The 27,785-nt window shown below is 41.0% G+C and overlaps 1 protein-coding gene across 3 annotated transcripts in view; it reads left to right on the top strand.

The window, feature by feature from the left end:
* DIS3L2 (DIS3 like 3'-5' exoribonuclease 2) overlaps positions 1-27,785 on the top strand; it is a 199,849-nt gene that overhangs the window by 31,319 nt on the left and 140,745 nt on the right. The window lies entirely within an intron of this gene.

Below are 27,785 nucleotides of genomic sequence, written 5' to 3'. Positions count from 1 at the left end.
TATCCATTATAAAGTTTGGAAGAAGTGATAGCTAGTGTTGAAACCTTACTCTTTGCATGTAATGGCCTTTTTTATTACTGTCTGGAGAAGTCTAACAACAAGGCTGGTTCAAAGCATGCTTGTCAGAAGTGACTTTTATCATCTGTTATTTAGCTGTCTTCCTGCTGTGGCATTGAACAGTTCTGTGTAGGTGTTTGCAGTTGCTCATCTATTGACAAGTGCTGTTCACAAAGCTTTAGTAATGATTAATTCTGATTTGTGGGTCCTCAGCTCATGGAAAGCTTATCTTGTCACAGCTTCAGATTTTGTGGTAATACTCTTCTTTACATGAATGAAGAATAAGTGAAATGACTGGAACAATGCAAATATGGGACAATCCATTGTTCATTTTCACATCTGAAAATTTCACTAAGACCATTCTTTTTTTCCCTTCAGTGATTGAACTCAAAAGTCCTTTCAAACATCTGGATAATTGTTTTCCAGACATGTTTTTTGAACTCTTCTTGAGAATGTGAAGACTACTGTATATCTTTTGGACAGAAGTAATAGTGAGGGCGATTCCAGCAGGGTAGGGACTTTTCACTTGTTCCAGCTACCTTCTCTGTCTGCCTTTGAAGTTACATGTTTTTAGGCTTGCAAATGCAAGGTCTTCAGTCTGGTCATTTGCTGAATCTTCTGCCTTCTCTGTTTAAATCTAATAGTAATTGAAATACTGGTTTGGAACATACTAGAACTTGTCTCTTCCTTTTAAGTATGCATAAAATGAGTAAACCACCTAAGTATTTATTGACACATGTAAATGCAAAACTGCCTTATGCAAAAGGCAGTCATAAGTGAGATACAAGATATTGCAGATACATCCATATACAAATATAGGAAAGAGGTCTGCTGTTACCTTTGTAACCTCTGAAAGCCAGTTTTGAGGGTCAAAGTGAAATTTCTTTGATAGCTATTCAAAAGCCCAAATCAGAGTTCACTAAATCTGTGATGATTACTATATGTTTGGATCACCAAATCCATATATATAAATTCTCTTTCCTTTTAGACTGTTTCATGGAGTTGGAAAAATGGAGTAGTTTGGGTGCTTAGATCCTTTGCCAGGACTTGCCAGCACAAGGACTTCTTTGTAGGCTTGATAGAGGCTGCCTGAGCTGGAAGCTTTGTCTGCAGTTTTTTATTTATATCTAGCTGTAAATAAATATAACACCTCTCTCTCTTGTATCCTCATACCTTCATGTCTTCAACAGTAATGTTCTTTTATGAATATAAGAGGAAGGGTTCAGAATATTCTTCATGTCCTGGGAAAATGCTAGAATAAACAGAACTGATGAGGAAGTGGTGCCCAACTGCAAGGAGGCAATTCAGAAGACTTCAGTGTTCTAGAGTATGATTATGATTCTTCCCTGGTAAATTTAACCCTGCCAAATGAATTAGCTGGAACATGCCAGTTATGTTTTTCAGCCACACAGGTGCTGCCCTATGTAGTCTAATCTTTTGTTTCTTGCCATCAGCAACTCAGTCAGCAATGACACCCCTTTTCCTCGGCTCCCTGAATCTCTTGCTATGTGCTCATATTTGTATTAGTTCTTTGGGAAAGGTGCCACTAAGTTGCGCTGAAAGATACTGCGTTCTGCCAAGTAATTCATACTGATTAATGATAAACTGTCGCAACCTATTTTAGGTTTTTCCATTTGTTTAGTCTCATGCTGCTGCAAAGTTGCCACATAGGTGTCTCAAGGATTTTCTCCTTCCCAGTGGGGCTTTGGAATAAGATGAACAGCTTCAGTTATTAAAACGTAAATCAGATGTATGGTATAACTGATGCTGTCAGAGGAGACTTTACAGGCTCTGTACATACTGATTTGTTAGGATTGAGATGTGCATGCTGGCCGTTTGTATGGGTCCCTATTCCTGACCCGTTAGTTTGTGCTTCACCGAGAAATGAACTGTTTGGGTTTTTTTATTTTGCTGGTAAACCAGAGTCTTGCACAAGGTAAGGTTGCAGTTACAGCAGCATGGTGGGTCTGTGCTTTCTGAGTTGCCAGCACTCTGAATGGCCTCTGGATGCTCTGGGGAAGACTTTCCTGTTGCTAGTGAAGGTGATTCCTGCTGTAGATCACTTTGTACAAAGTCACAGTGTAGTGCTGCATCCCAGTAGCGGCAGGTCTTTGCTGGAACCTAGGTTCAATTTATGTGTGTAAGTGGGAGAAAGGGGGAAAAGCTGTGACAAGTGAAACTAGGGATTTTGGATCGGAAAATCTGTGTATTTGCTTGAGTTGAGGAAGTTTGGAACTGCCCTGTACCCAATGAGTCAGTCTCTGTGGGTCAGGTGCCTGTGAGAATAAAGCATTGTCTGACAGCAGTTTCTCCAGGGATATACTGTGTTCTGCTGAGCTTGTAATGGTGATACCTTACAGGTATAAATGCCACAGTGAAATGTAAGGGGATGGTGAAATATTCTAACTGCATGGTTCTACTTTATGTAATACATTCTTGAGAGGGACAGCAAGATTTTCTTCCTCCAGCTTTCCACTTCCTGGCTCAGTGGTGGGAAATTTATCAGCCTTGAATTTCTCAACAGCATGTCCTTCCCTGCATGTGCATCAAGTGCTTTAATGAGCTACCCTCATCCTCGCTGTGCTTACTCTGTCTGGTCTTACAGCTCTGTTTGTTCATACATCCTCTGGGAGAGCTGCTTGCTGTTTAGCAATGAACAATTTGTCAGTTCATATTTCTGTGCTTACTATTAGTTCTGTTTAAGAGCCAGAAATTTTGTTGTGGCCCCACCAGCTTGAGGGAGAGACATTTTGTCCCAAAATCTGTTATCTTGCGCTCCTGAAGAGGGTGGCTGGCTGCTTCCTGCCAGGGTTGAGTGGCGTACATTGCAGTGAATGTATTTGGAAGCTGTATTTCAGAAGTTCCTCTCCTGTCCTCTTGTGTTACATCTTGGGAATATTGAGGTGCTATGGTAACTTTCAAATATTTAGCTTTTGCAAAGTAAGGTATTTGACTTAGAATGTTTTTCCAGGTACTTAACCTACTCTCAGCAAATGAAGTCAGAGTATCATTGCAATTAGCTAGACTGTCCCATTCTTACTTCAAACTTAGTTCAAATGGTGAAGGGCTTCCATGAATCTGTGCCTTTATCTTCTGGAAGAACACCATGCTAAAAGATAGCCAGTGACAGAGGATTCACCTCAGTCCTTGTCACTTCTTCTGATAAAGAAGAAAAACGGTATTTTATTCCTTGACTGATTTTCACTATATTACCTTCCACTTGTGGGTTCTTGTTACATTTTACGGAGCTGTGCTTACATCAGTTTCAGGAGCTTCAGTTGTACAGTGGCATAATTACTGTAAGGAAAAAAATGATGATATGATGATTGCAGCAATACTTCTCAGGCTCATGAAGGAGGGAAGCAGCATGTCAGTTTAAAGGATAAACATAACTCATCTTTCCTCCCAGCCTCTTTTTGCTCTTTTACTGTCTGCTTAATTGCCAGACAGAATTTGTTTAATTTTAGATATCTGTTTTGGCTTTTCTTGCAAGATGTAATTTCTTTGGTGGAAGAAAATAGCATAGTAAGTAATTTGATATCACTTGGGGCTTGGATTCCTGGCCCAATCTCTGGTGCTTTTAGAGTAGTAGTTTATAATGTGGAATGTTTTTCATGACAACCGTCTCACGCATTGCATGCTATGGCTGAAATTTTAGAGCCTTAGTCTGGAAATAGTACCCAAACAAGGACTTTTAACTGGTCAAAACTGCCTGAAAAGAATTTTGGGGTCCAACCCCCAGTTGCTGGCTACAATATGCAGGAGAGATCTCCAGTTCTGTGTCTGCTTGCAGCAGTGGTATATAAAAATGATAATAACATATACTATATATGTACATAAAATAATGTACATAAAATGATGACTGATTAACCTGCCAGTTCCTTAGAAATCTGTGCCTGCAAGTGCCATCTTTTGTTGTTGTTCCGTGAATCATTTCCTCTTCAGCTTAAAGCGCTCCTTTGCGCTATTTTCAGTTCTTTTGATGTTGTCAGGAGGTCTCCAAGGCCAAGGATGTAGAACTGTTCATTTATGTACAGTGTGTGTTGCTGGATAATAGGAATAATGGATCCAGCATTTTCGTCATGAAATGTCCAAAAGTGATAGAAATAGTAAGCCTTTATAGCTTATGAAAACGTGTTCTGTTCAACACTGAGGTGTCAGATACAATACTGTACAGCAGGAGATCTTGTAGCTGCCTCTTCTAAGGCCATACATCAGAGATAAATATTTAAGCACTTTCTGTACAGAATATATAAACTACAGTTGACTTTTCCCAGCTCTGACTTCTGTTAGCATAATTGCAAATAAATGCAAAGAGGGAACAATTAATTTCAACCAGGCCTCACAAATATCACCATGTATATTTTGAACAGAGCTACATATCCTGGCTACATATCCTGCTTCCAGCTGTTGGTGAAAACCTATGAACCGTTAGTTGTCCAGAGGGGATGCTAGCTTTGGATTTGCCCTGGTGAATAATGATTCATTTCAGCTAAATTTGTCTGAGTCAGTTTCTTCTCAAAATCTTCCAGCTAATGTAAGGATAACAGCAGCTCAGGAGGAGATGGGGTTCTTAGAGGGTTATCACAGCAATACTGTTTGAGTCTAACAATCAAGAATGTTGTTTGGAAACATTACATTCATAATAATAAAAAAAAATGTTCTGGAGAAGTCATTATTGAAATAGTAAGTGTTCTGGCGTGCTAAAAGCATTCAAGTGTAATTCATGATATCCAGGAGTAAAGCGGGAAGCCTAAGAAGCCAGCTAGAAAGATGTCCAGAAAAGCAGAGCTCTAGCAAATCTGAAAGGTTGATGGATGCTGTAGGGAGGAAGGGTAGTTGGTTTTTTTTTTATGTTTTTTGTAGACTTTACAGTGAGGGCTGTAAGTTGATGGTCACACATTATGTGCATGCCATACCTCTCCCCACCTTGGCAAATCCCCAAACTGCAATTTGGTGGAATCTGGAGAAGCTTCATTATTACATGGTTACTTTCTGATTGGGCTGTTTTCTGAATGGCCACATATTGTTCCACACTGCTAGTCCTGATGGACCTTTGCTGTTTGCTGCCATGGCTCTTTCCAGGCTTTGCTTAGCTCCAAACCAGATGAGTATGGAATAGCAATAGAGTAAATTGGTAGCAAAAAGGCTGAGAAAATAGGAAGTGTTGCTCACCAAGGCATATGTGGCATTAAATTGCTCCTCTTGCAGATGATGTTTTCACATTTTGTTAATCAAATATCACTTGAAATGTACCAACCAATGTCTTAACATGGTGAATTTTAATGACAAGACCTGTCACTCTTTTTAGGGTATATAATGATAAAATTACTATAATGGTCTGGGCTATGTGAGATTGCCATGACCTTGTGCTGTGTTCAGCCCTTGCCTCCTCCTCAATGTGTAAAACAAGGAGGCAGAAATACCAGCTTTTGGATGTTGCAAGCGGGCTTACCTTCCTGAGAAGGGCCTTTCCTGTCAATACCTGCCTCAGTCTCTTTGATGGGAAAGCCAGAACCAGGATCCCAGATAATAAAATCACAAGAAAGGTACAGAGTTTCTGAACAATCTAATATCCTTTTTATTCTTCCTCCTGTGCTGAATACAAGTGATATTAAAAGGCAAATTGTTTGGTTAGGGAGGAAGGCAAACTTCTTTTTATTGACTGCCTGCATCTTGGCCTGCCAATGCAGAATTACATTGCAGATGTGGTTTGGCTGCACAGATGCAGAAAGAGATATAAACGTTGCCCCTAGGTGAACAGGCAAGCATTAAATAGCCATCTCATATGTAGTCAGTTGTTGTATCCCCAGTGGAATAATGGCAGATAAGCCCCTGTAATGAGGGTGACTTCAGGTTGTGTGCAATACCACAAATTTCGGTGTGTTTTGCCAGAAGAACTTCATCTTGGGTGGAAGGAAGTGCTGGTGGGGGCATCTGATCTTACTTAGAATAGGAGTCAAGCCAACATTTAATACCTGATCTCTGTTCCTGATCACTTTTTTTTCCTTGGTTACATGAGTATAATCTAGAACAGTGCATTGTTTCCTTTAACAACTAACTTTTCTTCAAGTGATTGCTTTAAATGCTATTCTTCCAAGTCTTCTGTAAATATGGACATATAACAGTAGATCACTCCTAATCCAGTCTCTTACATAATCACTATCGTTTTGGACTCTCCTTAGTTTTTGGTTTCTGTGGAATTAGTGTTTCTTAGAACTGTTTGGTGTTTGCCAGTTTGGAGACTTATTTGGTGATATCATGAGTATTTGGAGCCCACACCTTATAATAAAGTGTCAGGATACCTGTTGTTGTGATGGGATTAGTTTTTGGAATGTTATGCACGTTAAAGTCACATAACTCTTTATATTTGCTTTCTTGAGAGACTGTCCAGATTTTCACTAGTCTGGGGTTTTTTTGCTTTTTTTTTTTTCAGACCCACATGATTAAAAATAAGTTGAAATAAAGTGCATGATAATAAGTCTCATCTGGCCTAAAATTTGTGCAGCTAATATTATGCTTTTTTCTTTTTTTTTACCCCTAGTTTGGCTTGATAGGTGGAGAAACAAAGAGCTACTATGACACTAAAATACTGTTAATCTTTAAACTTGCTAAGTGAGATGGTTTTGGATCATATCCTAAGTTCTGAAGAAAAGGAAGAGTGCTACATATCTATTTGCATGCTTGTTCTTGTCATTGGCTGGTAGAGAAACAATAACTGGCAGTATTTACATGTGGTCAAAGCTACTAAGGTTGGCTCATTAACTCTCTTCCTTTTTTTCCCTAACTCATATTTATTTTTCTTAAAGCCATAAATCAGAGGGAAGATGAATCTAAAATAGAGATGGTTTATGTAAATGAAGAATTGCAGCAGCTGGAGGAGTGACAGGGACTTTTCTACAACAGGTTCTTTGGGGCAGGTTTTGGGACCTCATTTATAACCACACGGCTCTTGAAGATAAGGGAGATATTTCTCATCAGGGATAGGATGCCTCAATTTTGTTGATGTCACAAGCTAACTTGTAGTTACCTAAGATAAAGGTGTCTGAAGTGTAACAGCTAGGTCTTAAATCAGCATGCCACTAGCTTCAAGGGGCTGGGATGATTGTGCGTCCCAAACACCGTTCCTGTCTCTTTCTCTAGACAAGGCAAAGTATAGCTGCGTTGAGGAGATCTCCTGGCCTCCCACTCCCTCCTGTCCTGGCTTTGTGGCATTATTTACCCTGGGGGGATTCTCTTCTTGTCAGATTTCTGAAGCTTATGTCCTAACTGCTAGGCATGTCACAAGAACTAGGAATGAGTCTATTCTTGGTGCACTATCACACAGTGGGAGCTGGCCAGCGATTTATATGCATCAATAACAGTTTTCTTAACACTGCTAACATAGGAAGTCTTACTTCTTACTTGCTTGCTACATGTTATTTTCCTTGACCCAGTCAGTGCCCTGGAATGTGTAACTGTGGTAGCATCTTTTTCTGCAATGTCTTCAAGAATTGAAAATGATGCTTTTGATCAAGTTTCTTGTGTAAGAAGTGTCACTTAAAACACTGAAAGTCAAATTATAATTCCTCCTGATTATTGTTTCCACTAATTCCTCAATGCTTCAGTAGTTGTGTACTTGATATAATTTCTCAGTGCTCACTGATAAGACAACTGATGTGGGTTTTTGAAGGTCTCAGATTCTGTCTGTACTTCCCAGTTTTTGTCCCAGCCTTAACTACCTGGAGGCTTTTTAAACAGTGTTGGTAACAATGGGAGGAAAATACTGCAGGATAGAGTGATGATCTAGTAACTACCAAAAAAGGCAGTCACATTTGTATGTTTCCTTGCTTTCCAATTGTTTCTATTGGTTTATTTTTGTTTTCTGTGTTCTATGTCAGGCAATAATGGGTTTCATGAAAGTAGGTCTGTCTGTACAAGTTATGTTTTTGTTTTTAGTTGTTTGTTTTTTTTTTTTTTTTTAAGTTTCCAGTATACTAACGATTCATCCATCTTCTGCTGTATCACCTCCTGGGGTTGAGGTATTTTTTTTTTAGCTTTGTCTAAATTATTTTGAAACAGAGAGCAGTGCCGAAACACATATTTTTAATTGAGCAGCTTTGCAAGTGTGAAAATGAAGACTTGCATGATCTAATTAGCACTTGTGTATTTTATTTGCAAAAAGTGACTGGTGAAGAATTCCCCAGACATCAATCTCTGGTCTGTCTGAAAAACGTCCTACATAAAGGTGTATATTCTTCTTAGTTCCTGTTGGTGCTTGAAAGTCCTGACTGTAATTTTTTTTGCTAATTAACTGGCTTCCAAGACATCCCTCTGTTCTTGTTCTCCTTGCTTTTTGCTGCTGTTTGTTGAAATCACAGAATCCTTAGGGTTGGAAGGGACCTCTGGATATCGTCTAATCCAGCCCCCCTGCCAAGGCAGGGCTGCCTAGAGCAGGTTACACAGGAATGCATCCAGGTGGGTTTTGAATGCCTACAGAGACGGAGGCTCCAGAACCTCCCTGGGCAGCATGTTCCAGTGCTCTGCCACCCTCAATGTAAGGGTCTCTCATGTTGAGAAAATGAGTCTTGGCTACTTTTGTCTGTAAGCTCTATAGAAATTGGCATCTCTTCCTGTGGTCTTTTGAAATCCCACATAGCACTGTGTTTTCCAGGTTCATGCTTTCTGGGGAAAGTCCCAAGGAACTGTGTGAAGTGGGAAGGTTATCTCAGAAGTTTCACTTTATTCCTGACCTAATGACTGTTCAGAGGGGTGGGGAGTTCTGGTAAAGGCCTTAAGTAGAGTAGCTAAGTACCTAAACTCACCTCTAAGCCCTACTTGATTTCCCCAGTAAGTTTCCTGTAGGGTTTTACCATGCATTTTGATGTCAGAGTGCCTGATTTTTTTATTTTCTGTGCAGATCAGGTCTGCAGCTGCTGTAGCCCCTTGTAGAAAATACAGCTGCTTTGATTGTCTGGCTTAGGTTTGGACCCATAGCTATTCTCCCTTTGGTGCAAGGATGAGAGCTTGTTGGGTAACAAGCATCCTCTCTAAAGGGTCCCATCCACAGCAGATCTGGGCAGAGCCTAGCTGACAGTGTGATGCTATGAGACCCATGCCCTGCCCCATTTCCCTGGGAACAGTTCGTTGCCTGTTTCAGTGCAGTCTCTTTCTGACTGAGTCCTGTTTCATGACCTTTAGACTAATGCTCTTGGCAAAGCAGTCTGGCAACTGTGGAGCTTTCCAAATGCCTTTCCATTAAGCCATTGTCTCACAGTTGTCCCTTAAATTATAATGGGCTTGCTGGTGTTAGAGAGGCAGCGTATGGCCTTCCTGTTCATTTCTTTCAGTATCTTCATATTAGAACACTGTCCAGAGGAAACTAGCAGTGGTCCTTTCCAGTGACTGTGCCCAGGTGTACCACCTGGCTGGGCGCAGAGTTGCTGCCTCCTGTACTGAAGCGCTGTGAAGCATCACCACTATTGCTGCCCTGGCTGAGACTAAATGGCTCATCTGGCCCTGGTTTGTTTATGTAGCTGAGCAAGGGGGTCTACTGCCATGGTTGAGTGCTGTGTTGGTAAGCCATCTGGTGCTTGAGCTTGCCTTTTCTGGTCTGTATTGTGCCATGTAGATGTACCCAAGGTTAATGGATAACCATTACTTTAATCTGATTTAGTTCAGTAGCTATGCTTCATGCATAGCCTGAGCAGCGTTCTGACAGCATGACCTAACTTTATCTACCCTTACTGGTTCTATTCCCATATTCCCAAAGCTTTCTCTAAAAATGTTTACTCTTTTCTTCTCCACACAGTTGTTGAACTGTGGATATAATATGTTTATCAGCTCAGATTTGTGTCTTGGAAACTTAATTTACCTTTTTATATAACACTTTATCACTAATGCATGGTAACATTTCCTGGCAGGATATGCATTGTTAAAATTCGTTTGTAGAGGGGAAAAGAAAAAAGCACAGAAGCGGATGGCTCCCCTCCTGCAAGTTCAAGAGTTTGTAAAGGAAAAAAGGAAAATGTTCTTCATGGTACCTGACATCATTTTAGTGCCAGGGTCCTACTTTCCCATGGGGTGACTCCTATCAGTGGCTAAGATATAACGGAGCCCAAAGACTAGGTGTGGTGGCAGCTGTCACTGTGAAATAAAGGAAAGGCTGGGAGGGGAAGGCTGGCCTTGTCAGGGCACTGTCTCCATCTATATAGTAATTTCCTATGAGCTGGCTGAGACCTTGGACAAACCTTTTTCTAACAAAACCAGTACCACATGTCATTTTTTTTTTCTGCTATTGTCTTATTGTCACTGAAGGAGTCAGCATTATCCAGTGGTCATTTACTCCACTGCCCACTCTCTTGTGCCAGCAAAACCACTTATGCAAGTGGTTTAACAACACTGGTTTCTTGAGATGAGTGGCACATCACTGCAGCAGCCAACTTCAGTAACATGGGAATGGGCCTGAGGCTTGTCTTTGAGCAATTAGTTGCTATGATTGTAAATAAATTGTTAGACTCTGCTTCTGAGCTCCGGTTCCCAAGCAGTGATGTCTGTTAAGTGCTTTGTGAAAGAAAAAAAAAAAAAATCAAAATCTGCAGTTAAATTAATCTTCTCTAACAATGTGTAATGTGTTCTGAGGACCAGTGCTTGAGGGAAGGGTGTTGTACAAAATGACAGACAACAAAATATACAGAACTTTGTGCAGGGTTTTTGTGGTATTAGGAAATAGAGTTACCAACATTGGTGTATCACCCTCTCTGATTAAACACTGTGGTTTCCCTAGCTAAGGATTGATTACTTAAGAAAGCACTAAGTATTTGTCAAATACTCTTCCTTCAGATATTTCACATCTGGATCCTTGTGTGTTCATTGACTTGCCTCAACACCTCTGCTGGTCTGCAGGCTGGGCATGCTCCCTCCTACCCCTCCTCATGGTCTGAATGCGGTGCTCTGCACCTTGCCTCAGCCTTAACTTCTTATATGAAAGTAGCTGGTTGCATAGGTAGATCCACCTCGCTTGGGTGAGGTGAGGGACCAGGACAAGAGCAAATACTTGCCTCTAGTGAGCAGCTCTATGCCCTTGTGTCTGTTAAAGAAAATCTCTTACCCTTCGCAGATGTGAGGAGGTGTATAGCATGGTTCTTGCTTCCTGCTAGCCAGAAACCCAAGGAAATGCTCTTTGTTTAAACTGCGTTCATCAAATTTAGTGTAAAGTGTTTCTCCAGCTGAGTCTATGTCAGGATGTACCCTACATCGTAGGATTATGATATAAAAAAAAAAAAAAGAGATGAAAATATCAATATTGAATTTTAAATTTGCCACAGATGCTGCTTTATTAATTGTTGCCACTTTTAAAATAAATTCTGAAGTCTTTATTTTCTAGGATTAGTCAGAACAGCATTCCAATAAGTATCTTCCTGCCTGTGTTACATCTTCTCAGCTCTGAAATGAAAAATAATGTGGGCTTACCAAAAGCTCTGCTCTTTCGCAGGATGTACCAGAGGAAGCTTGCTTTATTTCTTCACCAGGTATACGTAACCTTTTCTTTGCAATAAAAATATTGTTCCTGCCCAGCATTAATTGACTTTGATATATAATTGTGACAAAAACTTCTACCTGACAGATTTTTCCAGCACAGTCTTCCTGATATTCTCACTGTGCGGAAGTAAATACAGAATTAAACGAGTGAGTTGAGAATAGAGAATCCAGCTCATGTGTCTTTGCCATATACAAGTGAATACAGACGGAGACGATTTTTTTAAATTTTCACTGAGGAAAGTTTAAATCATGCCTTAATGCATTACGCATTACAGGGCAACACTATAGTGTAAGCGAGGTTAGTCAACTTTTCTGTGTTAAGCGTAGAGAATTGAGTGCAGGAAACTGACTTTAGAGGATTGTTTTGCAGTCAGTGTTTTATGGACAAAATTTGCTAAGTCTATTCAGTGAGCCTTCTCAAATTAAAGTGAAATGATGTGTGTAGAAGTGGTTTCATTTCATGTTGTTGTTGTACCTTTGGAAGGACTTATCTGAAAAGGATGAAGCTTTGTAACTGGTGACTCCAGGATGAGAACTTGACATGTGTGCTTCCACTTGGCTGGGGGAGTGAAAGACCCAGAATCCTTAGGATGTGTTTCAACTTTTGGGTGTTGCTTTGGAAAAGCTAATATTCATTAAAAGTGAATACGTTTAGAATCTACTGAATCATACAAGTGCACGTGATGGTTTTGATATGATAGATGAACATGTTAGACGAGTGATGGAGAAACTTCGTCTTAAGCAGTTGTTGGCATGTTAGATAGGAATGAGCCGCTCCCTGTAGAGGTCAAGAGTACATTGGTATTTGTGTGGCAATTTCTGACTGTTCAAAAGGAGCAAGAGCAGTTTAAATTCCGAAGTAATGCATAGCTACATGAACTGTAGCTTGCAAGGGTTGTGCTGGCGTAATTTCTACTTCTAAAAGTTCTGTGTTTTATAATTAAAGAAAAATAAGACAGACTACTTTTTGTATTGGCTGTAGCATGCATGTTTCATTGTACTTCTTTGGCAATATCCATATCTTATATATGACTTGCTGCAAAATATTTATACAGGTGAGAACAGTGGCTATAGTGAGACTGATTTGTGTATTAATTTACCTTAACCCCTAATTTCAAAGCACCATAGCAACTTTCTGTTTTTCTTTTAGGTCAGGTCTCAGTGCTTTCAGAGCTTGCTGATCCTGGCTCATTGTTTTATATTGTTGGTAGCTTTGAAGCTATTTAAGTTGCATCATTCAATTACAAATTCATAGCTTTCTTCAGTGTCGTTTGAAGTGGAATTTGGTGGGAGCAGCTCATAAAGTCATGATTAGAGCATAAAATAAGAGGCATACAGGTGAATGGTGTGAGAAGTGAAACTGGTTTTCATCCAGGTTTTGAACTATTGGCTTTTATTTTTAACTAGCCTGGATTAAGGGTTTGATAAACTGGGGTTGAATGGACTGCGCTGGGCAAAGAAAGCAATATTCTCTTAAGAAATTATGAACAGCATTCCTATTGTAGAGCTTGGTTGGAATATTTTAATTGTACTCGTAGGACTGTGCATAGTGCAGTAAAATAATTTCTGGGAGGTTTTGATACCTCTTTACTTTGTGGTCAAATTAGAAAATTATTAGTTAAGAATTGAATAACTTTCATAGTTTCATTGTGGTGGAGTCCTATTAAGATTTTACAAGGAAGCAGGTTTGATCATGTACTTGACTTGGAGTCAAGTTTGCATTGCAGATAGCCTTTGTTCTTCAGAAGCCTTTCTCTGTTGGTTTGAATGTGCTCCTTAGAGGAAGGATGCCTTTGGTGGAGGTGACTGGATGTGTCTGCTCATGGCTGGCAGCACACGTGCTTTGTTACAGAGTGGGAACTGATCCTCCCTGGAGCCGGCAGGCACGGTGTGAACTGGTAGGTTATTGATAACCTTTTGTGTGTTTAATAAGAGAAATCCTTCTGTTTGTTTCACTGAGAACAAATGCAGCAAAAGCTTTTTTTTTTTTTTTTTTTTTTAAGAAAAGAGCAGTGAAGGGAGGCCAGGGTTTCTGGGGCTTCTTCCCCATCAGGGTCCCTGTGGAGCTGCTGATGCCACCAAGCACCATGTGTGTGCAGGGGGGTGTTGCACAGCACAGAGCAAGTGTTCCCCAGCTTATTGTAATTGCTTAAGCAGGAGCTGCAGTTATTCCCAGTGCCTAATGTGCAACCTCCTGGTGTTGACTTCTCTCAGTGCTGTGTAATTGTGAGGGTAGGAGTTATGAAGTACATTATGCAGTAGTCTGGGTGAGAATGGATAGACTGAGGTGGAGAGAGCATGTGCATGCTTCAACACTTTACATGGCCAATCTCTATCCCTATCTTACCTCCTTCATTTGCTTTCTCTCTACACATCCACCATCATCCAGTGCCAGGCCCAACCTAGGCAAACTGTGAAGGTGGAGGTGGTGACTTTGGGTGGCAAATGGAAAAGCGGGATCTGGATTTGGATTCCCAACAGCCCAGGAGAAAACTTATGTGTGAAGTGGTTTCTTCTTCTGATAATGGTGTTGTAACACAGGTATAGCATGGTACATGGTAGAACAGCAACTTAACTTGAAGGGTGAACAGACATTTCAAAACAAGTCAGAGAATGTAAGGAGGTATTAAGCAGAAAGGAAGTGGAGAACTTGATGTTTTACTTGAGAGGGCATTAACTTGCTTTTCACATTGTCCTCAGCTCTTGAGACAACATAGATGTTTTGTGTACTAATAGCCTTTGATGTGGTAGCTGTCATCAACTGGTAGAATGGGAGCAGGCAAGTGGGAAGTTTGCCATGTCAAAGCCAACAAATGCACTGGTCTTGAATGGTGAGAAAGCAAATGGAAAGGCTTTCCTAAAGCTGTGGGCTGCCTGGGTAGGATCTGAGAACTTCCCCGTGTTCCTTTTCTGTTTTATCAGTTTAAGGTGAATAGTGAGTCATAGCTGCATGGCATGTTTCGTTATTGGAGACCTGTCAGAAGAGTTGATTAATAATCCAGAGCATTTGGATTCAGTGTGATAAAACTAATCATAACAAAGTACTTCAGTGCCTGACTTGAAGCTGTGAAGAAAATCCTGTTATCTTAAAAGTGTGTGTATATGAAAGGGCTAACTTTTTCTTTTTTTTTTTTTTTTTTACAAGATAAACAAACTCAGTTAGTGAGTTGCAGAGCAGTGGTACTGTTTCCAGAGGCTCCTTTCCAAATTTCCCTGTGAAGAAATGGAGCTGAGATTTAGTCCTGTCACTTGTGGAGTTTCAAGAATATGCTTCTCGAGATCTCTTGATCTTGTACAGAAACAGCTTAATTAAATGATACATAAATAATTGTAATTAACTCAAATTTACTTTCTTCTCAGTTTTCTGGAATAGCCTGCCTTTTTCTGGGTGAGAATTTGCCTTTTTTCTTTTGTAAAGTTGCTTAATTTATCATTAACACGTTTACTGTATTATAGTTTACCTCTGTAGATGTTCTTGAAATAACCATTTTTCAGGTAAGGAAAATTATTAGATGTCATCCCATACTTACTTTTACCCAGAGGGGAAGATTGGACGAGGGAAGATAGCTTTGAGTTCAGCAGATCTGTATGGAGCAGTTTTGAATTTACTGGACTTGTTTAATGAGCAGACTGAAAGCCCAGTGTAGCTGCCTGTCTGTGTCCCGTAATTGTACACAGTGTACTGCAAGGGAGAAATAGTCACTTTCTGGTAAAAAAAGGACTACCAGTCTGTAATTTCAGTAATGGATGTTTGCAGGTAGCACTGTCCAGATTTTGTGTTGAAGCTGGCTACCTTGTAAAAGAGTTGAGTTGATTTCCTTGTTTTGTAATTTCCAGCGTTGAAGTGAGAATTCTTGTTGGATGACTAACACATTTCAGCGCTGGTTGAGGCACTTTAGGAGACCCGATGTTCTTCAGATATATTAAATATTTTATTAATGGCATAAGCAGGTGTCAAGGCTAGTTCGCAGTCACATGATTTTGAGCTGTGCTTCTGGATTTTGCCATTCTCTGATTCATTTTCAAGAGTGTTGAATAGGGTTAACAGTTGATGCTGCGGTGCTTCCCTGTGTATCTCATTATCACCTTGAATTTGCACCTCCTTAGCACAACCAAGCACGTAATTTTTCTTGTATTTCTATTTTGCATTGTGGTGTTCACTGCATATTTAAGAAAATTGGAAGTGTGTTCCACAGTATTAAGAGGAATATATCACTGTGGGTGGACACTTGCTCTTTCTGCTTGAGGTATAACTCTACCAGACAATGTTGCTTTTAAATAGCCTGTGAGATTCAGTTTGTTAGTGTACAGCCTCCATTCCTTACTCCAATACCAAGTTTATCCTGAGGCAGAAGGGAGAACTCATGGGAAGTCATAGAGCAGATTTTTAGTCTGTCAGCAAGAAATAGCTGTTTTTTGTGTGACTGAGCTGCACATGTATAGTGGTGGGCTTCATCAGACTGAACCAAGAGATAAAATTGACAAGACTGAATATAAATTATTATATTTATAATATCTGGGAGTGGCCAGTGTATCAGGATTGGAAGCACGACTCAAAAGATTTGCCAATTTAGCCTGTGATGACGGCTGGGAGAAGAGATTGCCCAGGAGAAATGAGTTATAAAGTCTTTCAAGACTTAAAAAAATAAAAATCTTGCACAATCAGAGTTTAATGACCAAGGTGATGGCTTTATGCTGCCATCATTAGTGTTTAAATCCCCAGGATTCTTTGTTTGCACCTCGCTTGACTGATCTCATAACTGGCCATTGTTACAGAATGAACATGGAATTTGGTTTAGAGACCAACTTTTTGTTTTTGGATGGGATAGGAGCTACCTATCGCAATAATGTTTCTGTACTTGTGTTTATGGGCACTGTCAGTATTTCCATTATAATTTTATGGATATTTTTTTTTTTTTTTAGAAAAAAAAGCTTCAAACACAGTTGTAAGAATTTGTTCTTGGCAGAGAACTTGTATACAAAAATCTCAGCTTGAATAAAACTTTTTAATGAATTATGAAAGAGGGAAAGAAAAACCTGAACTGCTGTGTAAGTTGAGGTCACAGAGGAGAAGTATTCACTGGAATCTCTTGTTAGTGGTACTTAGCTTGTAGAGAACTAGTACAACAGAAACCCTCCTAATGTTAGTCCCTTGCGCTGCATTAAATTTTAAACTGAGTTATAACAATTGAGCTTAACTTTTGATTCATTCTGTGAAAAAACTTTTGATAGAAGAGCATTCATTGCCAGGCAAGAAATAACAGACTAGTGGGTACATGGCATCAGACATCTGTGTTGGCCAGACCTTCCCAGTGCTTGCTGAAGAGAGAGGCTTTTTAAATTGCTGGTTGCAAAGGTGAGATACGCCCTGTTTATGGTAATGGTAGATCTTATTCTGAAGGAAAGAAGTAAAACTATGTTATTGCATTTTTCAGTGCTGCAGGAGATGCTCTGAGACCTTGTTTAATTGATGTATATTTGAATTGGATTAAATAAACCTGAATATTGACGTCATGAAAATGAGCTGAAAAGCCTGGTGGAGGACGCTGATTCATTTTACTCTTTTAATAAATGCTGCTTCAAAATTTAATGAGGCATGCCATGTTGCTGAAGGTAAATGCAAGCAAACTGAGCTATAGACATTTCGCTTGAGGTGCTTGCTTTTTAATAAGATTCGTCATTAAGTAATGTGAGCAGATCCATATGACGCAAATGCCAGCGGTTTTTTCCCTGCCACCATTTCAAGAGGAAACCTGGTGATACTGATTGTTTTCACTAGAAAGAGAGAAAACACTGCAGCAATATTAAGTCCTCAGCAAAATGCTGAGCATCACTCATCTTTTTCAAGAGCATATTTACTACACTTTGGGCCCCTAATTTGCTTTAACTTCCATTAAGATGGGGTCCTGTCAAAGACAGTCTGTGTGTAACCTTGTTCTCATCTAGTTCCTCCTTATGGTGTGTTTTGCCTTTAATAAAAATTTCCTAAAAGTTTTGTTGAGCATTAACAATGTTGTATGTGTTTTGGTGCAGCACTCAGCATGGTGTGTCCCTGGTTCTGACAGGGGCAACTGAGCATAACTAGAAAACAAATAACCTTGGAAAGGGATGCATTTTGTCAGAGACAGCAGTGTGTGGAACCTGTGCCTTCAATGGGCATTTCCTTGCCTTCCAGCAGCAAAAGACAGACATACCAACTCCCCTGAAGACAGACCAGTTACCATGCTCTTGTGCCTCTCCTTCTAGCATGTTTTCTGTTGTGGCAGGTTTGTGACTCACTTTTAAAAGAGATTAGTTCTTCAGTACCCTTGCTGTTGCACGTATATAGATTCAGCTACATAACAAGAAAAGGTCACAGCAGAAAGGTGGTTATAGAGAGCAACTTTGTGAACTGGTTATGCTGCTGGAGGTAAGTTCAGTGAAGATGTTTTTATTAAAACTTTAATTTTATGTTGTTATAACAGACAACTATGTAGACATTTCAGAATCGGATATTTAGTTCTAAACTAATTGAAATGTATTTTTTAAATGTTTTGACCAGTGTATGAAATAATTTTGGATAGGCATAGATAACCAAATTGTCAAAAGTTCTTATTAGTAAGTGCCTGAAACTTGTGAATAGGTAGCTATGCTGTGGTTGTAACTATGGGGTCATTCATGATTTTCCTTCTGTTCTGCTGTTCTAATGATATTCCCAGGTGTGATGCAACTGAATGATGTCTTGGAGTCAAGTAGTGCAAACTAGGTAAGATGGTTTGAATGACTTAGCAAAAGTCACAGGTGGTTGAGAGCAGGATTACTTTCCTTATTCACTTCGTAAGGAACATGTTGAGTGTAAGACAGATATGGAAGTCTGGGATTTCGTGGCTGCAATAGTAATGTAATATGAAGGCAGTCCCACCTGCGCTTTCTAACTGGGCATTCAAGGACTTGTTTGTGCATTTGAGTGAAACAGTCTCTAAGTCAGAAAGCCCAAATAAACGGATTTGTAGCCAGTGTAGGCTACAGGTAGGGAACCTTCCCAGTTTGATAACCCAGCCTGTGTATTTGCAGGAATCTTTGAGCAAAAGGTGCTGCTGTCATCTCTTCTCCACAGGTTCTTGGTGCTGTATGTTGCAGTGAGATTCTGTCTGGGGTCAGAATTTATTGATATCAAGTCTGAAGGTGTAAATTTGACTCACAGCTTCTTTTCTCTTCAGAAATTACTTTAGGGGGCACAGAGCTCCCAACAGTAGAGAAAGCTGTTACCTTTATCCCCAGTTAATCACCTGAATTTCTTTCCCCCCACTTACCATGCTTGCAAGAATTATCTCCTCCAATTCTTTTGTTCCCTGGATGGTCCTTTTCAGCTGTGGCTGTCCCAGTTCTGCAACAGATTCTTCTGAGCACAGAACCTCTTCAGTGCCTGTCCCAGGGTGATGGGGAAGGTACTGAATTCACAGTAGTCTTGGTGTGCATGACTGGAATTGCCAGCAGTGCAGCACGCCAAAGTGCAGTCAACTTGATCGTCAGTTGATGTCTCAACCCATTTCCTACAGGATGGAGCTGCTCATAGTGCAAAACCACTCTGGCAGATGATGTGTGCTGCCTTCTGTATGGAAAATGTAGTGTTAAAATGGAATTCCAGTTTTCTGTTGCTAAAAGTCTCTTAAGTTTTCTGGAATGCAGTCTCTAGCAACTGTTATGAACTCTCTTTCACACCAAAACATGACTACCTGCAAAAGAAGCACTGGCTGGTTTTGTGTGGTTTACTTTAATAGTATCATGCTGGCATTGGGGGAGACTTTTGCTCTTGGAGCTATATTTTAATACAATTGAAATCTGATTTAGGAAAGAATGTAGGTGCCTGTTTCCCTAGTGTGACAGGGTAGAGACTGTCAGAGTAGGATCTAATTTTGCCAAGCTCATTTGATGGCAAATTGAGGCAGGCAAAGTGGGATGTGTTCAGCCCAGAGCAACTGCATTTTACCTTCTCTGTCCTCAAAGGAGCAGTTGATAACAGTGTAAGTGCAATAATATTCTTGCAGAAAATAAAATGAAATAAAAATAGGGCAGTCCAGCTACTGACTGAATGCAGCCAGAAAGATGGATGACTGGAAATACTGAGGAGCTAAGAACTATCTGAAGCATTTCTAGAGTGGGAGTCTCTGTGACGCTTCAGCACTTGTTTAGGTTCCTGATGCTTTTCTCCCTGTGCTAATAAATAAGCAGATCTGGGCTGATGGAAAACCTCAGTCAAAGGAAGTTCCCATTGGGGCATATATACTCTCAAAGCTTCCATAAATTGTTCTGTAATATGACAGTTTCCTATTACAGGTTTTCATAATAAGAGGCTTACTGGCAACCAGTAATGCAAGTTAACTGTGGAAATTTCTATTGCTTTTCTTGGCCCCTGTGCACTTCCTGAACAGTGTGTGCTTTTTCCCAGGTGTACCATTCTGGGCTTTGAAAGTGTGTCAAAACATGGGCAGGGCTGAGACCCCTGGAAGATGGCACTCAGAAGAGCAGATCAAAATGATCAAAAAAAGAAAGTGGGGGGCTTAAGGCATGAGCCCCAACATGTTAACTCTTGGTTTGTTTCCTGCCTTGATAAGTTAAAGTGCTAATCACTGACAGGAGGTTTTCTTAGACACATGGGAAATAATTTCTGCACAGTTCTGAACAAAGCTTCAAACCTATATAGCCTTGGGAGATATAGGTATGCAAATATCTTGGATAGCCCTTCCAGTACATTTTGATTAGTTTGCATTGTCAACCCACTTTCCTCTTAGGCACGTGCGGGTGCAGGCTTGTTTGGTTTATGAAATGTTGAATAAGTCTTCAAAGAGTACCATTGTTTCCAGGAAATGTGTTTTTCATACATACTTGTATTGTTGAAAAAGAAAAAGGCAGTAATGGATAATACTTTGGGCCTGTGAGAGCCAGCGGTGTGGATTTGCTTGGCATTGCAGCTTTCAAATGATACACACTCAGCACAAGTAGATTCTTTTCCGATTACATGAAAGCACTGTGTAATAATTACATCTTTTAAAGTATATATTGATTCACGGTGTTGTCTTGAAGTTGTTAAGAACCCAAATGCTAGTCTGCTTCTTTACATCACATACAAACTGGATATCATTCTGCAGTAGTCTGCTGAAAATCCAGTGATTTCAGAGAATCGTACATTTGAAGATGTAACCTTACGTTGCTCTCTTCCTCTAATCCACCCCTCTTGAGTGATTTATTTTAGGGACTGTGCATCATAGGTTTTGTCCTGGCATCCATTCCTGTAGTGTTGCGGTGCCTGTCCACATTACCAGAAAAAGATGGCTGGGAGACAATTAAAAAAGAAAAAAGTTAAACCAAAAAAAAAAGAACACACACACAAAGAAAAGAAAACCAGTTCCAGTTAGTAGAGAGAGTTTTGCTGCCAATGTGCATGGGGCATAATTTGATTTAAATGACTTTTGAAAAACAGTTCTCAAAATTGTTCCATGCATTTTCTTTCTGGCTACTGTTGAAAATATGGAGCTGAATATTTTCTGTGATGTTTCAAACCAGTATGTTCTGGCAACCTTGTAGCTGGGCCTTGTGCATTACACTCTTATTTCCAGTTCACTGTGGCCTGGAGTACAACACACAACTCATGAGATGAACCGAAGTGGGAGGTCTTGCAAGGAGCAGGCAATACAAAGACCCAGGGTAGAAGGAACGTTTCACTGGGGTCCAGCAGGGAGGCTGCCAGTTTTAAGGGCCTCTTTTATGGAAAGGGTTTGTTTGTAGCTGTGTGTGCCTCATCAGATTTTATAAGTATGTAGGAGAAAGTTGGTTCCTGGGTGTCAGTAAAGGTTGGATGCTGACCTAGACCTTTTTCACCTCCCCAGGGTCAAAATTCTTCTCACTAGAGACATTTGCTGTACAGTACATGGGCTGTAGCTAAGTATTCATCACTGCTTTAAGTGATGAGTGAAAGAATAGCGTGTGGGTTGGGAAGCCATGGTTGGGAGACAAGGTGTTTGCTGTGTCACTTCGGCTCCAGGGACTCCTGTGTTTTGGGGAATGTGTATGGGAAGGTCAGTGCAATAGCAGTAGGTATTCTGAAAATAGAGGCTATTTTTTTAGCACCAAATCAAATCCCAGGGGTGGCAGTGGAAGTGGAAAGTGTGGAACAAAGTTTGTTGATCTGGCTATAATCATACACAGCTCTTTGTAATGCTCTTGGGAGTCCTTACCAGGTTGGCTTGTCTACAGAGGAGATTGTACAGTGTTTCCTACAAGCAGGCACCTGCCTGCTTGGGGAAACTGCCCTTGCCCATTGTCTTCTTGACACCATTACCCTCAGCATGTCTAAGTATCACAGAAATATCTGAAGTGTGAATCCCCTAAAGCCGATAGAGAGATCTGCCCAAATAATCCTTGGGAAAGGTTGTGTAGACCTACCAGCAGCCTGTTACGAGCCTTTACCCAGCTCTGCTTTCAAAACAGCTCTTTGAGCTCAGATATGTCCCCTGCAGACTGCAGAGTGGCTTCTTTTTGGAGTTTTGGAGTGGTCTGATCCATGCCACTGGTGGCATGGCACATATGGTGTACCTCCGCTGAGCAGGGAGAAGCTGCTTCTGGCATCTTCTTTTCTTTTCCTGCTTCTCAGCAATTCTTAGAGGGTACAAAAGGCAGGAGTGTACAGAAGGAGCTGTTCAATTTATCCTTTTGGGAGAACCAGGTGAAATGAGCCCAAGGGAACATGGTCCTGATCCTAGGACTATGTACCCTACAGGCAGCAGTTCAGGAGCCGGACTTGGGAGAGACGGGTCTGGGGAGACCACAAAGAAGTGGCAGGAAGGGGATGAAGGCAGGAGTACTTCTTGAGGAGGGATGGAGGAAGAGGCAACTGTCTCCTGCTCAGTGATAATAAAGTGTTGATAAACATGTTTGGAAGCAGACATGGGTGTGGATGAGGGCCAGGGCAAGGTGAGTAGGGAGCTTTCAGAGGCAAATGATAGGTCAGAGACCAGATATGGAGGGGAGATGCATGGTGAGGAGACAGTTCTTGTTTTGGCTTTAGCATTCAGAGAGGTCAGTCTTGAGAATTTTCCCTGTTGATGCTTTTCCACTTGTTACTCTGGTTATTTGTGCAAGGTGGTAGGAAAAGGACTTGAACAGAATCCACTCTGACCTGTGATGTTTAGGTAAAGCCTGAAGATGAGCAAACAGTTCAGGAATCAAGTTTATTGGTGGAAGCAGGATGAAGTGGTGAGATACGTTTTTGGTGGGGTTTGATGTTTTTTTTTTTTGTTTGTTTTGTGCTTGGTATTTTTTATTATTTTTGTATGTGTGTGTTTTTTTTTGGTTTTTGTTTGTTTGTTTTTCTGCCATTAATTCCAGTACTTGTGCAGCTGCCCTGACAAGCCTGAGTGTAGGGATGTCTGCTTGGGTTGGACCAAACCTGGATGATCAGTCTGATCACTTGAATTAACTCTGCAGTAAAAACTCACCTTGCAGGTTAGTCTGAGCAGAGATGATGCAGGATGCTGGTGAAAGCAGGGGAGATCACTTCAGGAATACAACAGATTTGGTGGGCATACTGTAGCAACTGCTGTGACAAAACTGTGTGATACCTGGGAATAGCAGAACACACTAGGGAGAAGCAAGTAGCTATTTCCTAATCAAGAGGGAGAGGTTTTAGTTTGGATGTTTGTATGATTGTCACATCCAATGTGATGCCTGGAATGTAAACTGTAATGGGCTGTTTAATATAAAATAGCTATCCTGTGGGCTGTTAGTGTTTCTAGTGATTTAGAATTAAAATAGATTGTTAAAAACCCCAACAAACCAGCCCCAAACCACAACAAACAAACCCACTCAGTCTAACTTTATTGGTATTTTAAAAGTACTGCTGTAACTGCTGGTGCTAAGACTAGTCGCCTTTACTGGGTTGTTGTCTTTGCCAGAGCTGTTTGGTGTATGTGGCATTATAAAGAGAAGGAAGGGTGATTAGGACAGGTGTTTTTTCTCTTACTGGAAGTGCCATCCTTTCTTTATCCAAGAAGGAGCTAGAGTAAGCCAGCCTTTGTTTGGTTGCTCTTTTCAGAAAAGCAAAGCCCTTCCTTGCAATATTTATGGTATCTTGGCTCTAGCATGTATGTATGAGCTGTGACAGCATCCTCATGTTAGCCAGGCTCTGTTCCTACTCCCTCATGAGTGAACATTAGGGGACCAGCTTTTAAGCAAAGCCTGTTTAATACGGCAAAAGCTGGGAGACTAATAGATGCAGGTGTTCACAGTATTGGTATGAAATGTGATGTTTGTATTAGTGTTGTGGTAGCAACGGTCTTTTTAATGGTGAGAGCGGGTAATTTGGTCCAAAGCCCCTGTTGTTAGCAGTCTTGAAAACTGCTTTCAACCTGTTTCTGTTTCTCAAACTTGTTGCCTAACTAGGGCTCGGCTGTAGAGAGAACCAACGACTCTCACCTAAGCTTTGTCTCCCTACTCAGTATTGAACATAATAACTTGTCTATAGCTGAAAGCCGTCTTAACCTTGGTTTATAAACCTCAGAAGTAGTCTTGGGCTGAAGACTTAATTTTCTTTATAGCTGTTCCCATGTTTAGTCCTCCCTGTTTAGTGTGAGCTCCCTGTCTGCTATGAATCTGTCTTCAGCTTCTATTCACTGGTGAATCTACTGCACCTTTCTGTAGCAGCATGAGGAGCCTCTTTGTGCATTATTTGTCTGCCCCAGTGAAAAGAGTTATTAATGGTTTGTCACTTCTAAAATCTTTTAGATAAGTTAGATTTGGGGATTGATTACTTGTTACGAGGAATTTTGTTGGGGTTTGACTGACTTACAGAGTAGAGGTATTATTCTATATCATCTCCATTCTTCTCCACTATCCTTAGGAAAATACTTTTTTAAATACTAACATTTTGAGTGAGATGAAGAATTTAATTTTTATTGAGTCTCTGTCTAAAACAGCTACAGTGAAGATGATCCTGCAAGGTGTATCTGTCCAACTGTGTCTAGTCCAGCAGATATCCCGTGTCACATCTTCAGATCTATGGGGATTCATGGATTGCTTGGATCATGGAAGACTGAGGAAGAAAAGCAAACCTGTTAGTGTCAGGCTTAAGCTCTCTGGGGGCTTGGTGCTTTTATTGGAAAAAGCCTAGGGCATAATAGCTTAATAGTGATTGAAAATCACTGGTCTGGTTCAGTAGCTTAAGATTAAAGACTAATAGATATATTGCTGGCTGTTGCCATTGAAGAGGCAGCAACAAAAACCCCATACCTGATCTTAGAGTGAACAAGCCTGGGCTTTGTCCCCATGTAGATGTCAGGCTTAGGTGGAAAGTCTATGAAAAGCTTGGAACTAATAGGGCAGATATAAGATTGCTTCTGACAGAGAAAATAGTTTCTCCTGCAGCTCAAGAGGTAATCCTTGTGCTTGCAGATCCACAGATTCCAGGTTCAGTTTTCTGTTGGAACAAATTCCTCCCAAGTAAGGACAATTGCTTGTTTGATGGCTACTTCAAGATGGGGCTGGATATGGGAAGGTAGTCACTCTGCTGTCCAGAATGTGCATGTCCATGCTAGGATATTGTTGCCCACTATCTGTTTTTTATTATATTTTTGGTTGAAATGGGATTTTCGTTCAAAGATCTTGTGTTCAGTCAGCTATGACTTTACAAAGCAATCACTGTGGGGCAGAAACCTGATGCTTATTCAGTAATAGATGTTTGTTTAAACCTGGAAGAAAACTTATTCGGCCACTATCGTAAGGATCAGAGATTCAAATAAGCAATTGACTTTCATAAAAATGCTTATTAAAACTTTAAAAAAAAAGTTACTGAAGAGCATATGAAAGTAATAGCACCATATGGTAGACATTTGACTTCTCAGGCCAGGAAGTTAAGGTCTTTTAGAGGGCTTTAACCATGCATCCTGGGATGTTTGCGTGGTCATATATTTCATGCATATGCAGCAAGGGGGAATCCCTTCCTCCTGGGTCCATGAAGAGTTAACTGCTTTGGCAGAGAATGATACTTTTTACTGCACATAGGACTACATGACAGACTTAGCCAATTGTATGTTTACTTTACCCTGCATCTCTGATAGGTACTGATATGTTCTAGCTGTATGCAAAATTCAAGAAGCATAATAAGAAATAGGAGGGTGCAGTATCATCAGTTTCTGTTTCCAAGATCATAGAATCATAGAATAGTTAGGGTTGGAAAGGACCTTAGGATCATCCAGTTCCAACCCCCCTGCCATGGGCAGGGACACCTCACACTAAGCCATGTCACCTAAGGCTCTGTCCAACCTGGCCTTAAACACTGCCAGGGATGGAGCATTCACAGCTTACCTGGGAAACCCATTCCAGTGCCTCACCACCCTTACGGTAAAGAATTTCTTCCTTATATCCAATCTAAACTTCCCCTGTTTAAGTTTTAACCCGTTACCCCTTGGCCTATCACTACAGTCCCTAATGAAGAGTCCCTCCCCAGCATCAGGCCCCCTTCAGATACTGGAAGGCTGCTATGAGGTTTCCACGCAGCCTTCTCTTCTCCAGGCTGAACAGCCCCAACTTTCTCAGCCTGTCTTCATACAGGAGGTGTTCCAGTCCCCTGATCATCCTCGTGGCCCTCCTCTGGACTTGTTCCAACAGCTCCATGTCCCTTTTATGTTGAGGAAACCAGAACTGCACACAATACTCCAAGTGAGGTCTCAGGAGAGCAGAGTAGAGGGGCAGAATCCTTCGACCTGCTGGTCACGCTCCTTTTGATGCAGCCCAGAATAGGGTTGGCTTTCTGTGCTACGAGTGCATACTGCTGCCTTATGTTCAGTTTCTTATCCATCAACACCCCCAAGTCCTTTTCCACAGGGCTGCTCTTAATCTGTTCTTTGCCCAACCTGTAGCTCTGCCTGGGATTGCTCCGACCCAGGTGTAGGACCTTGCACTTGGCATGGTTAAACTTCATGAGGTTGGCATCAGCCCACCTCACAAGCGTGTCAAGGTCCCTCTGGATGGCATTCCTTCCCTCCAGCGTATCAACAGAACCACACAGCTTGGTGTCATTGGCAAACTTGCTGAGGGCGCACTCAGTCCCACTGTCCATGTCAGCGACAAAGATGTTGAACAAGATCGGTCCCAGCACTGATCCCTGAGGGACACCACTCGTTACTGGTCTCCAGCTGGACATTGAGCCATTGACCACAACTCTTTGTGTGCGGCCATCCAGCCAGTTCTTTATCCACCGAGTGGTCCATCCATCAAATTGATGTCTCTCCAATTTAGAAACAAGGATGTCGTGTGGGACAGTGTTGAACGCTTTGCACAAGTCCAGGTAGATGAGGTCAGCTGCTTTGCTTGTGTCCATCAGTTCCATAGCCCCATCATAGAAGGCCACCAAATTGGTCAGGCAGGATTTCCCCTTAGTGAAGCCATGCTGGCTGTCACCAAGCACCTTGCTGTTTTTCATGTGCCTTAGCATGCCTTCCAGGAGAATCTGGAATTCCAAGATTTTGCCAGGCACAGAGGTGAGACTAATTCCCCAGGTCATCCATTTTCCCCTTCTTGAAAATGGGGGTTATATTTCCCTTTTTCCAGTCGTCAATGATGCTGCGTTTAAGAAATGCTTATTCTGTCACAGAATTTGCTGCTGCTAATATGTAGAAGGATCTGCTGTTTGGAATCTGTGTGATGAGCTCATGTTGGCCAGCAATTCTGATCATCTTAAATTGAGTAATTGTACCCACTGAGCTCCTGATTTTGTAAAGTCTTATGCGGTTTTCCAGTTTTGTGATGTACAGCTTCCCTAATTTTTTTGTGTGATGTAAGAAATCTTGGGTGAAATTCCCGGCTCTGTTATGTATGAGGTCAGTCTAAATGATCTGTCTTGGCCTTAAAAAGAAAACAAATCCTGTTGCCCATACTTGCCAGCATCTGGACATTTTGGTGCTCTGCTGTGTGAAAGTCATGATTTTGTGGACTCTGGAAAACTTTACTCAAAAATCCATTTGAAAATCCATAAGGAAATATGTGACTGGGGACTTGGGTAGTCACAGCTGGAGTATCCTGCTAGCTAGTGGCATCAGTGTGCATCCTCTGTCTTGGGGAGAAGCATGGTGATTTTAGCACGTAGCATTTAAAAAGAAATCCATATCTGTTGCCTTCTGTAATGCAGCATAAACTCTTCGAGCATAAGCTTTTCAGTGCTGCCTCTTTAGAGAAGC

The sequence above is a fragment of the Pezoporus occidentalis genome, unplaced genomic scaffold, assembly GCF_034315485.1.
Source record: "Pezoporus occidentalis ecotype Australia unplaced genomic scaffold, CSIRO_AGI_Poc_V1 ctg285, whole genome shotgun sequence".
NCBI classification, from domain to species: Eukaryota; Metazoa; Chordata; class Aves; order Psittaciformes; family Psittacidae; genus Pezoporus; species Pezoporus occidentalis.
The sequence above is the reverse complement of the archived record's forward strand: the minus strand, read 5'-3'. Positions and strand labels throughout refer to the sequence as shown.